Source organism: Acinonyx jubatus, chromosome B3 (assembly GCF_027475565.1).
Source record: "Acinonyx jubatus isolate Ajub_Pintada_27869175 chromosome B3, VMU_Ajub_asm_v1.0, whole genome shotgun sequence".
Taxonomy (NCBI): Eukaryota; Metazoa; Chordata; class Mammalia; order Carnivora; family Felidae; genus Acinonyx; species Acinonyx jubatus.
Genome location: NC_069386.1, coordinates 32729218 through 32746255, shown reverse-complemented (window position 1 = coordinate 32746255; position 17038 = coordinate 32729218). Strand labels below are relative to the sequence as shown.

General features: G+C 36.9%; 1 protein-coding gene and 1 non-coding gene across 3 annotated transcripts in view; one reads left to right on the top strand and one right to left on the bottom strand.

Annotated features, from left to right (window-relative positions):
* ARIH1 (ariadne RBR E3 ubiquitin protein ligase 1) overlaps nt 1-17038 on the top strand; it is a 118215-nt gene that overhangs the window by 23126 nt on the left and 78051 nt on the right. The window lies entirely within an intron of this gene.
* Nucleotides 11370-11478, bottom strand: LOC113602155 (U6 spliceosomal RNA). Its single transcript, XR_003423516.1, has one exon. It is a non-coding gene; the product is annotated as a U6 spliceosomal RNA (small nuclear RNA).

Below are 17038 nucleotides of genomic sequence, written 5' to 3'. Positions count from 1 at the left end.
GTTCCAAATTACTGTATTATGATAAAAGTTGAAGAACCACAGTTCGGGTATGATAAGGATGTGGACACAGCCATAAGCTAAGGAAAAAGTTCATCCAGTCTGGGATTGGACCTTCACGTTTTTGCCACTGTGTCTTTTAAGGTCATTGCTCAATTAAAATGCCTTCAGAACCCTAGGATATTTGGGAGTAGGGGCAGTTGTTTTTCTAAATTATGGGATTGGAGTGGGTAGGAAGGAATTCTGGGTGCTGAGAACAAATTTTTCAGGAATGCCTACGTGTTTCTTGCCTGCTAACGGCCTCACACATGTACTTTAAAATTTTTTTTATTAAGTTTTTTATTTTAATTTCAGTATAGTTAACGTACAGTGTTATGTTAGTTTCAGGTGTACAATATAGTGATTCAACAATTCTATACATTACTCAGTGCTCATCATGACAAGTGTACTCTTAATCTCCATCACCTATTTTGCCCATGTCTCCACTTCCCCTCTGGTATCATCAGTCTGTTCTCTGTAGTTAAGGGTTTATTTTTTGGTTTATCTCGCTCTCCTTTTTAAAATTTTTTTCCTTTGCTTTTCCTTTTTTGTTTTGTTTCTTAAATTATGCATGAGTGAAACCATATGTTATTTTTCTTTCTCTGACTGGCTTATTTCACTTAGCTTTATACTCTCTAGCTCCATCCATGTTGCAAATGGCCAGATTTAATTCTTTTTTATGGCTGAATAATATTCCATTGTGTATTATATACCACATCTTTATTCGTTCATCTATCAGAGGACACTTGGACTGCTTCCGTAATCTGGCTGTTGTAAATAATGCTGCAGTAAACATAGGGATTGCATGTATCTCTTTGAGTATTTTTGTATTTTGGGGATATATATCCAGTAGTGTGATTACTGGACCATAAGGTCGTTCTATTTTTAACTTTTTAGGAACCTCCGTACTGTTCTCCAGAGTGGCTGCACCAGTTTGCACTCCTACCAGTAGTACACGAGGGTTCCTATTTCTCCACATCCTCTCCAACACCAGTTGTTGTGGTTTTGATTTTAGCCATTTTGACAAGTGTGAGGTGATATCTCATTGTATTTTGATTTGCATTTCCCTGATAGTGAATTGGGTTGAACATCTTTTCCTGTGTCTGTTGGCCATCTAGATTCTTTTAGAGAAATGTCTGTTCATGTCTTCTGCCTATTTTTAATTGGATTATTTGGTTTCTGAGTGTTGAGTTATATAAGTTCTTTACATATTTTGGATGTTAACCCTTTATAGGATACGTCCTTTGCAGATATTTTCTCCCATTCAGTAGGTTGTCTTTTAGTTTTGTTTCCTTCTTTTGCTGTACAGAAACTTTATATTTTGATGTAGTCCCAATAGTTTATTTTTGCTTTTATTTCTCTTGCTTTAGGAGACATATCTAGAATAAAGTTGCTACATCCCAGATTAGAGAAATTACTGCCTGTGTTCTGTTGTAGGATTTTTATGGTTCCAGATCTCACATTTAGGTCCTTAATCCATTATAAATTTATCTTTGTTGTGTATGATGTAAGCCAGTGGTCAATATTTTGAATGTAGCCTTCCAGCTCTCCCAACACCATTTGTTGAAGAGGCTGTCTTTTTCCCATTGCATATTCTCTGAGGTTAATGGGTTCTTCAAAATAATGCTTCAGTTAATTTAGAACATTATATAAATTGAGTACTTGATTTTTTACCAACTGATATTTCTTTAGCTGCTAAGCTGTGCTGGGGGAATACAAATACTGGGCAACTTTTTATTTTATTTTATTAAAAAAAATTTTTTTTTTTTTTAACATTTCTTTACTTCTGAGAGACAGGGCATGACTGGGGGGAGTGGCAGAGGGAGGCAGGGACACAGAATTCAAAGCGGGCTCCAGGCTCTGAGCTGTCAGCACAGAGCCCGATGCGGGGCTTGAATTCACGGACCATGAGATCATGACCTGAGCCGAAGTCGGATGCTTAACTGACTGAGCCACCCAGGTGCCCCTGGGCAACTTTTTAAAGAGGCATGTATAAATAAGTTACAATACAGTGATGTGTGCAGCATATCACTGACATACAAGGTCAGAGAAGGAATGTTTGTTTAATGCTTTTTTCTGGTTAAGTCCTGGTAAGGACTAATGCTGGTGGAAAATGATCTAAAGCTAGATTTTGCAAAATGAATAGTAGTAGCTCACTAGGTGGATGGGATTGGAGAAGGCATTCCAGCCAGAGGAATAGAAGGAGTAGAATGTGCAAAGGCAGAAGCTGTTAATGGTATGGTATGGGAAGGAGTGTGGTAGGAGCTGGGCTAGACAGGTAGGCAATTTATGAAGGGCTTTAGCATAGTTCTAAATGAGATGCATTTATCCCCTAGGACCTGGCAAAACAAATTAATGTGGGATTAGTGTGTAGAAAGACCACTTTGGCAGTATAGGGAATAAATGAGAACAGGATGAGATTAGGAAGCAAGGAGAGCAGTGAGAAGTCTATTTCAATAATTTGTGCAAGAGGGGTGCCTGGGTTGCTCAGTTGGTTGAGCGACCACTTCAGTTCAGGTTGACTTCAGCTCAGGTCAAGATCTTGCGGTTTGTGAGTTCCAGCCCCATGTCAGGCTCTGTGCTGACAGCTCAGAGCCTGGAGCCTGCTTCAGATTCTGTGTCTCCCTCTCTCTCTGCCCCCCTCCTGCTTGTGCTCTATCTCTCAAAAATAAATAATAATAAAACATTTTTAAAAATTAAAAATAGTTTGAGCAAGAAATATATGATGTGGTTAGCAAGGTTGAAATAGACATTCAAGGAATTAGGGTGTGGAATCAGTAGGAATTGGTAAATTTTATAACAGGACAAAAGAGCTAGTGGTTAAGTCTTTGGTATCATATATAGACCTAAGTTCAGGTCCAGCTTTGCTTTTTATCAGTTGTATAACGTGGTGTCATTTATTTTAATAGATGCTCTTTCCTTACCTGTAAAATGAGTAGTTGAAAAATAGTGTAGTTGAAGCTTTAAGCAGCCTTCATTTAACTGACTTCCAGATTAATTGTTCCTCTCCATTCCCTCAATAAAACAGACTTATTTGATGTCCATGGTAAGCTCTCAGCTTGTTGACTTTCCTAGATAAGCAAAGTAAATGGAAAAAAAAAATTTAAAACCCTTTTTTTTTTTAATGTTTATTTTTGAGCAGGGGTGGGGGAGGCGCAGAGAGAGAGGGAGACACAGAATCTGAAGCAGACTCCAGGCTCCATCCTGTCAGCTCAGTGCGTGGCTTGAACTCACAGACTGCGAGATCATGACCTGAGCCAAAATTGGACACTTAAATCGACTGAGCCACCCATGAGCCCCAAAATGAAAAAATTAACGTCACAACAGGCCTCATACTTTATGATGCCATTTTTATAAAACATCCCAAATAGGTAAATCCACAGAGACAAAAAGATGAGTGGTTGTCAGAGGCTCTGTTGGGGAAGGGAGTGAGGTATGGGGAGTGGCTGCTACCAGGTATGACGTTTCTTTTTGGGGTGATGAAATGTTCTAAAATTAATGGCTGATAGAACTGTGTGTCACAACTCTGAATATAATCAAAACTACTGAATTATACACTTTGAAAGTAAATTTTCAAAGTGGTGTGTGAATTATATCTGAATAATGTTACCCTAGAAAATATTAATAATACACACACCACTTTGACATTTCTGCAGTTGTCCAGTATGTCATTTTATAACTTCTCTTCTTCCAGTATAAGATCATGCATTACATTTGATTATCATGTTTAATTACCTGGTTATTTTTTTGAGAGGTTACAGTAAGAATTGTATAAATGGTTAGACCCATTGAAAATGGGAAGTGTTGGGGCGCCTGGGTGGCTCAGTCGGTTAAGTGGCCGACTTCGGCTCAGGTCACGATCTCACAGTCCGTGAGTTCGAGCCCCGTGTCGGGCTCTGTGCTGACCGCTCAGAGCCTGGAGCCTGTTTCAGATTCTGTGTCTCCCTCTCTCTCTGACCCTCCCCCGTTCATGTTCTGTCTCTCTCTGTCTCAAAAATAAATAAACGTTAAAATTAAAAAAAAAAAAAAAAAAAGAAAATGGGAAGTGTCTTTCTTCAGTCTTTGTTAAACATGGAGAATGGATCCATGTTATTTTAGATGTATACAAAATAAAATGTCTGATTAAATTAAAATGGCTTTTTACATGGATCTCTAAACTTTTATTTTATTTTATTTTGTTTTATTTTATTTTCAAGCATATTGATTTATTTTGAGAGAGACAGAGAGAGCACGAGCAGGGGAGGGGCACAAAGAGAGGGAGAATCCCAAGCAGGCTCCACATTGTCAGCACAGAGCCCATTGTGGGGCTCGAACTTATGAAGAAACTGTGAGATCATGACAGCCAAAATCAAGTTGGACACCTAACTAACAGCCACCCAGGCACCTCTGGATCTAAGCTTTTAATGAAGGTTACTTAAGCAAGCTAGCATTTTGGGATATTAAGGTGTGTTTTAAAAAATAACTTTTAGAAACTTCTTGAAGTGTGAATACTTGTTTGAATGGATTTGAAGTAACCGAAGGACTCTACATAGATTTTAAAGATACTGATGGTAGTTTTGTATATAAATGTTTTACCAAATCTTGGTAATTGGCCTAAATGACACTATCATATATTCTTTTAAGCACCCAAAGTTATCTAGATGTGGTGTTAGCAACCATTTTTACATAGGAAGACAGGGAAAGATAGAATGGTAAAATGCTGAAATATTAGTTTTATTTTGTGATTCTAGTAGACTTTGGTATTAGAGAAATTTTCTACATGTAATAATTGCCATATTAATTTTGGTATAAAATGTCTTTGGATGTGATAATTTGTGTATTAAAGAGTAGCCTGTGAAGAAATTGTGTGGCATAGTTACAGAAGTGCTTGCCATATCTGTAACTGTTAATGGTATTAAAAATACTGATTACTGCAGTGGTACTATTTCTACTTGAAAGAAAAGAAATAAAAATTTAGTTTATTTGGGTATGTGTTTGGGAGGACTGTAGACCTGAAGTTCAGGCATTTTGCTTATAGAATATAGATAGATATATTTTCTTCTGGTTTCCCCCTTCCCTTTATATACCTTGATTTTAATTTTTATCAAGTCTGTCTATCTGGCCTTTGCCGCTGTGGCCCATTGATCTGTCCATCTGTCTGTTACAGTGCATATTGGGTACTTCCAGAAGTATGAATTCAGTGATGCAAAGGACAGGCGGGCTGCAGCAGCAAAGGTAGGACAGAATCATTCCAAAGACAAGTCATTAAAGGACCATTAAATACACATATGTGCAAGCACACTTGGCAGCAAGTATAGTACCTCATTATTTTAAGGGCCTACCATTTATCCTGTAAATCTTGAGGACAAGCCTCTTGAGGACAAGCCTGTTCTGACATGACAGACTTGATATATCCATTTATAAAGGGTACAGTTTTGTGTTTTTTAAACCAGAAGCTTACTCGGCACTTAGGCAATAGTAAATTGGTGTGTGCCGTTGTCTTTTTTTTTTTTTTTTTAATGCTAAATAATAGAAGAAATGATTACATGGAGGGTATTCATGCTGTTTGCTTGCTTCATGGGCCTGGTTGGTTAATTTTCAGAAACTATGATGACAGAGGACCCATTTGTAAAACTGGGAGGAAAAGGAGGAAAGCTAGATTGATCTGGCCATGTGTGTATATGTATAAAATATACATTAATATTTATATATCTGATTCTGGAATATTTTGATGGAAATAATTTGAATCTTCCAGGCTTAACTTCTGGAAGGAAGTTTAAACATTTCTATTTAAATGTTTGTACCATTTGCTTAGATATTTGTATCCATTTGCTTGTAAAATGATAGCAATTACAATACCAGTACCTGGCTTTCTTTTTTTAAATGCTATATTAGAATGAGAGAGCAACAGTGTTTTTTATACTGAATTCCAAGACAAAATCACAGGAAAATTTTAAGAACTCAGGCAATATAATGCAAATGTTTGAAGAAAGAGAAATGGAAAGCTTACATCGAAGGTAAAGTATTAGGTTGCTTCTTTATATTACCCTAGTATTGGCTGACAAAGTAAGATTGTAGGGTTAGCTGCATGATACAGATATGTGCATCATTTTCTTTGTGGATATACTTCTAAAAGGAAGGGGCTCTGTTTTTCTAAATAGGTTAATACAGTGCTTTTTAAGGCTTCCCGAATGAAAAGGCAGATACAGGTTTGTATCTGGTTTTCAATGAAGATTGCTGAATTTTCAAAATGACTATAAAACCTAAGATCTTAAGTATCTGCTGCCTAAATTCTGGCCCAAAAGGCTGAGGTTAGTAGTTACTTAATAAACTATATATTATATTGAGGAGAACTAGTCTGCATTCTCTTAAATGTGGAAATGTATTTCAAAGTTTCATGGTATACCATAGTAGAGGTTTTTTGAATCAATTGTGTTGAAATAAGATGTTTTGGTATTTAAGATGGCTCTTTTTTTGGTCTTGGAATCCTTTTTAGTTAACTTTTTTACTCTCTTATTCCATACTTAGCCCTTTCTTCCAAATGTATTTTATGTATTTCACAGTCTAAAGAGAACATAAATCATTGCTTACCTTGTATGGCAATATTAAAATGAATATTTGTCACGAGCCTATAATTTCTTTAAAACTGTCAAATCTGGATTAATATAAAGCAAACTAATGTAAAGCAAACTAGGGTCATTCTAATTCTGGCTCTGCCACTGTTGACATTTCAAAAGTAATTTCTAGTTTTTAGTTTTTTTCCCCTTTTATTTATTTCTTTAATTAATTTTTAAATTTACATCCAAGTTAGCATATAGTGCAACAGTGATTTCAGGAGTAGATTCCTTAATGCCCTTACCAATTTAGCCCATCCCCCCTCCCACAACCCCTCCACCAACCCTCTGTTTGTTCTCTATATTTAAGAGTCTCTTACGTTTTTGTCCCCCTCCCTGTTTTTATATTATTTTTGCTTCTCTTCCCTTAGGTTCGTCTGTTTAGTATCTTAAATTTAGTATGAGTGAATTCCTCGTATGAGTGAAGTCATATAATATTTGTCTTTCTCTAATTTTGCTTAGCATAATACCCTCTAGTTCCATCCACATAGTTGGAAATGGCAAGATTTCATTCTGTTTGATTGATGAGTAATACTCTATTGTATATATATACCACATCTTCTTTATCCATTCATCAGTCAATGGGCATTTGGGCTCTTTCCATACTTTGGCTATTGTCGATAGCATTGCTATAAATGTTGGGTTGCATGTGCCCCTTCAAAACAGCATACCTGTATCCCTTGGATAAATATCTGCTAGTGCAATTGCTGGGTCATAGGGTAGTTCTATTTTTAATTTTTTGAGGAACCTCCATACTGTTTTCCAGAGTGGTTGTACCAGTTGCATTCCCACCAGCAGTGCAAAAGAGATCCACTTTCTCCGCATCCTCGCCAACATCTGTTGTTGCCTGAGTTGTTAATGTTAGCCATTCTGACAGGTGTGAGGTGGTATCTCATCATGGTTTTGATCTGTATTTACCTTATGAGTGATGTTGAGCATTTTTTCACGTGTCAGTAGCCATCTGGATGTCTTCTTTTGAGAAGTGTCTATTCATGTCTTTTGCCCATTTCTTCACTGGATTATTTGTTTTTTGGGTGAGTTTGATAAGTTCTTTATAGATTTTGGATACTAACCCTTGTCTGATATGTCGTTTGCAAGTATCTTCTCCCATTCCGTTGGTTGCCTTTTAGTTTTGCTGATCATTTCCTTCACTGTGCAGAAGGTTTTTATTTTGAGGAGGCCCCAATAGTTTATTTTTGCTCCTGTTTCCCTTGCCTCTGGAGATATGTTGAGTAAAAAGTTGCTGAGGCCAAAGTCAGAGGTTTTTGCCTGCTTTCTCCTCTAGGATTTTGATGGCTTCCTTTCCTACTTTGTTTTTGTTTTTTTAATTTTTTAAATGTTTATTTATTTTTGAGAGAGAGAGAGAGAGAAAGAGAGCACAAGCAAGGAAGGGCAGAGAAAGAGAGGGAGACACAGAATCCCAAGCAGGCTCCAGGCTCTGTGCTGATAGCTGATGCGGGGCTCCAACTCATGAACCATGAGATCATGACCTGAGCCAAAGTCAAATGCCCAGCCGACTTTGCCACCCAGGTGCCCCATCCTTTCTTACATTTAGGTCTCTCATCCATTTTGAGTTTTTGTGTATGGTGTAAGAAAGTGGTCCAGGTTCATTTTTCTGCATGTTGCTGTCCAGTTTTCCCAGCACCGTTTGCTGAAGAGACTGTCTTTATTCCACTGGATATTCTTTCCTGCTTTGTCAGAGATTAATTGGCTACATGTTTGTGGGTCTATTTCTGGGTTCTATTGAGTGTCTGTTTTTATGCCGGTAACATACTGTGTTGATCATTACAGCTTTGTAATATGTCTTGAAGTCGGGGATTGTGATGCCTTCAGCTTTGGTTTTCTTTTTCAAGATTGCTTTGGCTATTCGGGGTCTTTTCTGGTTCCATACAAATTTTAGGATTGTTTGCTCTAGCTCTGTGAAGAATGCTGGTGTTATTTTGATAGGGATTGCTTTTCCCCTTTTAAGATGCATGTTGGTTATTAATGTCTTCTTTGAAAGGGATTGTTAGTAAGGGTGTGAAGATGGGAACTATTTAACTGGATCTAGATCATTGCTAAGATTTGATTTTTTTTGTTTTTTTTTTTTTTTAATAGCGTTTTGGGCTCTGACTTCGGCTCAGGTCATGATCTCGCAGTTCATGAGTTCAAGCCCCGCATTGGGCTCTGTGCTGACAGCTCAGAGCCTGGAGCCTGCTTCGAATTCTGTGTCCACTTCTCTCTCTGCCCCCCTGCTCACACTCTCTCTCGCTCGCTCTCAAAAAAATAAAAATAAAAACATTAAAAAAAATTCAAATAGTGTTCTTATGTCAATAAACACGAATCCAAAGTTGAAATGTATTTTATTTTAGAAGAAAAATAATGTTATATTGGTGTTCTTTCCTGCTTCCTGCTCCAGTTTAGTTTATTCTGCAAGTTGCTATTTTTTCCTTCAGTATTACTGTGGATTTAAAAATTGTACAGTATTTTCTAATAGGGACATATCAGTTTATCTTTTTTCTTATTGTTGGGCATTTTGTTCACTCGTATTGTGCGTCTTCTTCCTATCATTCCCTTCCTTTTACTTTCTTGACCTAACCTAACCTTCAAAGTGGGTTTGTTGGACTTTGGGTATAGATATTCATAGTTTTTATAAATAAGATGGAATGTTTTCAAAGGTTATTGAGTTTATCTTTTAACCAGTAGTGTGTGAACTGTCATTTTCTTTGCTCTTTTGCTGACACGGTATATTAAGAATCTTTAAATTTTTCATTAGTCTGATAAAATATTATTGGTTTTAATTTAACATTTCTCTGAACTGTCTTTTAATTTAATGTTTATTTATTTTGAGAGAGAGTGCAAGTGAGGGATGGGCAGAGAGAGAATCCCAAGCAGGCTTCATGCTGTCAGTGCAGACAGAGCCTGATGCAGGGCTCAATCCCCTGACCCTGGGATAATAACCTAAGCCAAAACCAAGAGTTGGACGCTTAACTGACTGAGCCACCCAAGCGCCCCATCAAGTGTCACTTCAAGAAAAAATAAATCAAGCTATGAGCAAATTAAGACTTGACTATGATCACAAAACAAAATGACTTTTTTTAAATCACAAGTTGGAGAAAAGAGCCAAGGTAACAATTGTATATTAAGAACTCGTGATGAGGGGTGCCTGGGTGGCTCAGTTGGGTCCCACTCTTGGTTTCCATTCAGACCATGATCCCAGGGTCATGAGATTGAGCCTTGCGCTGTCAGTGCAGAGCCTGCTTGGGATTCTCTCTCTCTCTCTCTCTCTCTCTCTCTCTCTCTCTCTCTCTCTGTCCCTCCCCTCGCTCTTGCTCTCTCTCAAAATTTAAAAAAAAATTACACTATTGAACAGTGTTTGTTTTTATGACAGCCCAAATAGTGTATTACGATTATTATGCTTTTTTTTTTTTTTTTTTTTAAACAGGCTTAATGCCAAATACTCTGGACCTTCCCCGAGAACAATGCTTCTGATATCAAGGTCATTTGGATTGTATTTACACTTCTGGAGTCCTCCATCCTGCTGTTGTAATCACTAACTCTTCCCACTAACTCTTGAATTGGACCCTTTTTCTTAGACTTGTGTCTTTTCTTGATTTAATCTCATTTTGCTGGGCTACATCCTTAATTTAACTCCCATGTAACTTTATGATGTTACTCATTGTGGCCCTGATAGTGTCTTTAATTTGTCTTCAAATTTGGTTGCTAGATGGGCTAGCTGGAAAAGTCTGGATTGAATGTTGATGAAAGATAACTGCCTTCTGCACTTACTGTTGCTAATAAGTCCAATACCAGTCTGGTTCTCGTTTCTTGATGACTTTTTTTTTTTAAGTTTCAGCCTTTTCTCTTTATTCTTGGTTGTTTCAAGTCTCTTCATTGTGTTGGGCCTTAGTGGACCCTTTTAACTGGAAGATTTGTGTCCTTTATTTATTTTAATGTTTATTTACTTTTTTTGAGAGAGAATGCATGCACATGGGTGGGAGGAGGGGCAGAGAGAGGCAGAGAGAGAATCCCAAATGGGCTAGTTGCCCGAATTCACCAACATGAGATCATGACCTGAGCCGAAATCAAGAGCTGGACACTTAACTGACCAAGCCACTCAGGCACCCTCAGATTTGTGTCCTTTTAAAGCTTTGAGAAATGAACTTATAATACTGCTTTGGTAATTTTCTTCCCTCTCCTCTCTTTCTGGAATTCCTGTTAGGTGATTGTTAAAAACAATGGATAGTGGCTTAAATAAAAATGATGATAAAACTACACAAGAAAGACTGGAGGGAAGGTGCATGTAAGAGTGCAAAATCATCATCAATGAACATTGTGATAGATGATATCTAAAATAGAAAGATAGTAACTATCTGAGAAAGCGTATTATTTGGGATAAAAGTACTAGAAGGAACAGTGAAAAGAATTTAAAATACTTGCCTCAAAGGATTGGAAATCAGTATTGACTGAGATGTGGCAGAGAGGACTGTTAAACCTTGAGGTTATAATTAACTTTTAAAACTATGCACATAACACTAAATTTAAAAAATGCTTAAACAGTGATTCAGTTCAACCCCATTATTAAAGATCCACATTTAGTGATACTGTCATTATTTAATTACTTATTTGGCTTTTTTGTTTTTATTGTGCACTATGTTAATATACTGGGTAAACTTCTAGCAGGAGTAGGTGAGCATAACCAAGTTATTTTTAATCAATCAGGAAAATTCTTCCTTAATTGATCTCCCAACTCTTTGACACAAAAATGTGGAACACTTCCTGAATTTGCATGGCATCCTTGCACAGGGGCTGTGCTAATTTAATTTCTGTATTGTTTTAGTTTTAACATATGTGCTGCCACAGTGAGCACTGATCTTCATTCTCTAAAATCCTTTCAGCAAGTATATGTAGAAGTGTTCTTAGGCTAGGTATTCATTATAAGCTTCACGAAAAGCGGATGATTCCGGTTGTATATGCCATGTGTTCCTTTTGTCATGATTGTTAATCATTGAGCCTGTGTTTTTTGAGAATAACTGGCAAGAAAATGTACTGGAGATGTACATGGCCTGTTATAGCTTGGTTATAAAACTTTCTTTAAATGATACAGGAGTATGTATGTGTCTATTTCAAGATCATTTGAATTTATGGCTACTTCTTGAGCTTTAAAGAAATTTACAGTGGCTTTTTTTAAGTAAGATCTTTCTGAGATAAAAATTAAAACCCCCATACTTGTTAAATAAGCACTATGGTTTTCAGAGAATCTCACTTGTGTTTATATTGTACAAATTTTTGTATGCCATCTATACATACATGGAGTGTCATTAAGAAACTGAATTGTTAGAATCCTACCACTTATCAATAGGTATTTTGAGTTGCTATGATAAGAAAGGAGGAAGTACTAGTTCAAATTATGTACTGTTAAAATTTGTTCTTAAGAAGTAGTTGGGAATGTGTATCTTTTTTTTTTTTTTTTTTGAAGTGCCTCCAAAGGAAGATAAAACTATATACAACACTTCTTAACAATATTCAGTTCATTTAACAGAACGAATTCAATTTTGTATGTCATCTTCAGGTAGTTTGGAGATGGCTAGTGGTTGTGTTAAGTGCGGTACATTGAAGTCACTCAAAACGTTTTGGTTGTGTGTTTGTGGAATATTTTCAGTGGTGCCACAGTAGCTATGTATAGAATGCTAATACTTTGGGCTTGACAATTGGAACCCAGAGGTGAACGTGTGAATAGATAACTAAGAGGATTCTTAAATAATTCTCTAACAATTCTGAATTACTGCAAAAATAGTCAAGTAACATAAAGTGGACTATATAGAATTTTCATTTGTGGTTTAAATTAGCTGTTATGCCAGGGTAGTTTGGAATTGGGAGTTACCTGGTTCTTGGACTTTCCTTTAAATTCTTACCCTTTTATCTGTAGGAATTTTTCTTCCTCTCAAAGAGTATGGGGATTTTTTCCCCTTCAGTTAGGAGACTGAGACCCAAGAAAATCTTGCCTTAAATGGGGCTTCATGTAATGGTAAACGTTTAAAACTAGGGTTATATTTGTTGGAAGTGACTTGGCTGTTCATCAACTAGATGCTAAAAGCATATAGTGCTATGTAAAGCCTTCAGTTTGTTTTTCTGATGTAAAATACAAGTTTTACCTAACATTGTTTATACTGTTTACATAAGATATATCCCTTCCATCACATGCCCCACTTTGGTTTGGGGTTGAATACAGAATAAATCAAATGATACACACAGTGATAGTATCCTTTCTTCTATTAATAGAAACATTTTATTTCTTTTACTAAATTTTGATTAAACTCTTGACATTCTCTAGAGGTGAAGTCTTGGCTCTCCAAATTTAAGATGACATAGAAGGAAGTAATTGCCTTCATAATATGCATGTACAAGGGCAGGTGAAGAACAGCAAAGCCAAATTTGAGATGTTATTGATGGTAGTTGGCTAAATGTATTCATTAGCAAGTTTGGGTGCAACAGGATTACATGTGGAGTTCAAATGCATACCTCAGCACAATTTCAAGTTAAGTGTCATGGATCTACAGAATTCTATGTAGTTGGTCAAAACTTGTCAGTGTTAAATTTTTATTTTAATTAATGTCCAAGGGTAGTGAGTGAAATTGTGAACTTTTTGCTGAAGTAATCTCCAAGCAGCATCTTCAATGGGAAAGTCTCCTAACAACATGACCTTCAACATTTTACTCTTGTCTTTTACCTTCCTTCTTGGAGGGTAGCTTAAAAGTAAATATTCGAAACTGGAAACTTTGAGGATTAGTGTTGTTTAGTTGTACATTTGTTTTAAATGCATACAGCTTTTAAGCCATTTGGGAATTCTGTGATGGTCTTCCTCAGTTCTGTGGAGTACCTTTTTGTGCTCTGTTGGGCTAGAAAGCCAAAAACTATTTCTTTTTTCTGCTGTTCCTCTTTCCTTTTTTTTTTTTTTCCTGCAATTGTAAGGATATGAGATTTTTTTTGCAGTAGCAGAAATGTAGCATTGCGTTGGCCATTCTTCTGCATTATCCAGAGGCATTTGTGGCAAAGGCAGCAGATAGACTCTGTTTTGCTTTGTACATCACCTGGCTTCTTGGGTATGTAGAGTCAGTCGTGGCAGTGGTAATGATGACTTCCTGATTCTAGCTTTCTAATCCTTGGATCATCTCCCATTCTTGAATTTAGTGGTTCCATTGGTGGCTTGTACAGGAAGAGCTCCTTGTGACTCAGTTGTGTAGTATTCTGGTCTCGTTCTTGTACTGCCCACTCCTTCAGTCCATCTACAAATCAAGCACTCAATTCCTTTTATTAATTCCCCCTTTGCCCAGAATATCTATTTAGTGGTTTTTACACCCTTCATCAAATCCTGAATAATCAAAATCCAGAGCATCTTTTGGTGACAGATACTACTCTTCCATTTTGTATATGGTGCTGTGTGAACTTTGGATACATAAATAATTTATTCTGTTGAATGTCATTTATTAAGCATTAATTATATTGCAGCTTTTTAGTGATTCTTAGTATAAAGCTCTCAACATACTTCTATATCTTTTAAGAGAAGAAAAATTATACCTGAATTACATATAATAATTTCTTTTTTTCAAAATGTTTATTCATTTTTGAGAGCGAGCATGAGTGGGGGAGGGGCAGACAGGGGGACAGGGGATCTTAAGGAGACCCCGCTGACAGCAGCGGCCTGATGCGGGACTCGAACTCACGAACCATGAAGTCATGACCTGAGCTGAAGTCAGATGCTCAACCACCTTTACATGATAATTTCTTAAAAAGAAGTCAAGTATTTAATTAAAATTAAGGAGAAATGGAAATGAAACCTTTTAGAGTTAGTATAACGAACTCTCAGAACTTCCTGTAGCTTGTATCAGTGCTTGTCAAACTTCACTATGCATATGTATCACTTCAGAAACCTGTGGGAGGCACCTTTGAGAGTCTGGTTGAAATGATTCAGTAGATGTGGATTGAGATTTAGGATTCTGAATTTCTAACAGATTCTCAGGTGATTGATTTTGTAAACTACAGTTTGAGAAGCAAGACTTACACTGTTTATAGTTGATTGTTACAAAAGTAATACAGTACAGAAAAAAACACATTTTCACCTCATTCCCAAATAAGCACCTCCCTCAAGGATGGTAACTCTCCAGAGGTGCTTTATTTATTTTTTTCTTTTTCAGAGCAACTTTAATATAAATCCTTTTAAACATTTTATTACATATTGAATATATCATAGAACTTTACCTTTTTTTAAACTCAAAAATGAAATATTATACATTGCTCAGTAACTTGCTTTTTTTTTTCACTTAGTGATGTGTCATGGATATCCTTCCATGTGCATGCGTACAGACCTATTTTCTTTTGTTTATTAATTGCTGCATAATGTTCTAAGTATGGATATGGCATAATTTGTAGGCATTCCGCCCCCCCTTGGAAGAATGTAGGTTATCTTTGCCTTCTTGCTTTTCCAAATAACGTGCATGTAAAATTTCTTCTCCTTCCCCTTCTACACTTACATATTTCTGCAGAGTAAGTTCTGGAAGTGGAATCTCTAGATCCTATCTTAGGTCATGTGCATTTAAAAATTGGTTTCTTTAATCTTTATTTATTTTTGAGAGACAGAGTAACAGAGCACAAGCAGGGGAGAACAGAGAGAGAGGGAGACACAGAATCCGAAGCAGGCTCCAGGCTCCCAGCTGTCAGCACAGAGCCTGATGTGGGGCTCGAACTCACAGACCGCGAGATCATGACCTGAGCTGGTCAGATGCCCAACTGACTGAGCCACCCAGGCGCTCTATGGTCATGTGTGTTTTAAATTTTGTTGAGTTCTGCCAAACTACTCTCACAAAAATTTTACCAAAGTTGCCATTTCGCTAACATGGGACATTTCCCCTCCTCTGTCCCTGCATATTATAAATTTTTAAGATTTTAGCCGTTGTGGTAAATTAAAAACACCGTATTAAAGGGGCGCCTGGGTGGCTCAGTCAGTTAAGCGGCCGACTTCGGCTCAGGTCATGATCTCGCGGTCCGTGAGTTCGAGCCCCGCGTCGGGCTCTGTGCTGACAGCTCAGAGCCTGGAGCCTGTTTCAGATTCTGTGTCTCCCTCTCTCTGACCCTCCCCTGTTCATGCTCTGTCTCTCCCTGTCTCAAAAATAAATAAAACATTAAAAAAAAACCACTGTATTAAGGAGGTTGAATATTTTCTTGTTTTTCAGCTAATTGTATTCTTAGAATTCATAAACCATCCATTTGTGTTGTTTTGTCTTTTTATGGACTTGTGTGTTTGCTTATTTACTGTTTATTTTAGGTGTTGCAAATATTTCTATGTAGAACTTTTTATAAAATACGGCTTTTGGGTTCCTAATATTAAGTAAGGCATTACGAAGCAATAGTCTATAAAATTTGGATCAGCAGCAGCTCTCTTAAGGAGCATGTAGATTAAGCTACATGGAAACATACTATAAAAACAAGGCCTTTTTAAAAGAAGTTTTTATTTAAATTTCAGTTAACATACAATGTTAACATGCAGTTTCAGGTGTACAAGATAGTGATTCAGCACTTTCATACAACACCTGGTGCTCATCACAAGTGCACTCCTTCATCTCTAACACCTATTTACCCATCTCCCTCCCACCTTCCCTTTGGCAACCATTAGTTCCCTCTAGTTAAGATTTGTTTTTGGTTTGCCTGTCTTTTTTTCCCCTTCGCTCATTTGTTTTGTTTCTTAAATTCCACATATGAGTGAAATCATACGATATTTGTCTTTCTCTGACGGACTTAATTTCACTTAGGATGGTACTCTCTAGATCCATCCATGTTGTTGCAAACAGCAAGATTTCATTCTTTTTTATGAGCCCATTCTTTTGTAGGAAAATTGTCAAACTGAGTTTTGAGATGGAGTGTATAACCTGTTTAATTTCATTTCAGATCAAATTATGAGATAGATGAAAAGCTATACTTTGAGGCCTTTCTGTGTGTGTTAATTGGGCTAAAAAAGTGTCTTCTTGCTGCTTCATCCTAGACTATTATATTATAAAACCCATTCATTTAATATTGAGCTTTCCCTTTTTAAAAAAAATTTTTTTGATTACATTTATTTATTTTTGAGACAGAGATGGAGCACAAGTGGGGGAGGGGCAGAGAGAGAAGGAGACAAAGGATCCAAAGCAGGCTCCAGGCTCTGAGCTGTCAGCACAGAGCCCGATGTGGGGCTCAAACTCACAAACTGCAAGATCATGACCTGAGCCAAAGTCAAAGGTCTAATGTCAAACAATAGTTGCCTCCCCACAGTACTAATCATTGGAATGTTACTCAGTAACTTGATTGGGTCTACTAGGAGATCTGTCACATTCTTTTAAACGTAGGCTCTGCATTCATGTGTACAACTAGAATTGTGGTTCTTCATCTTGGCTGTG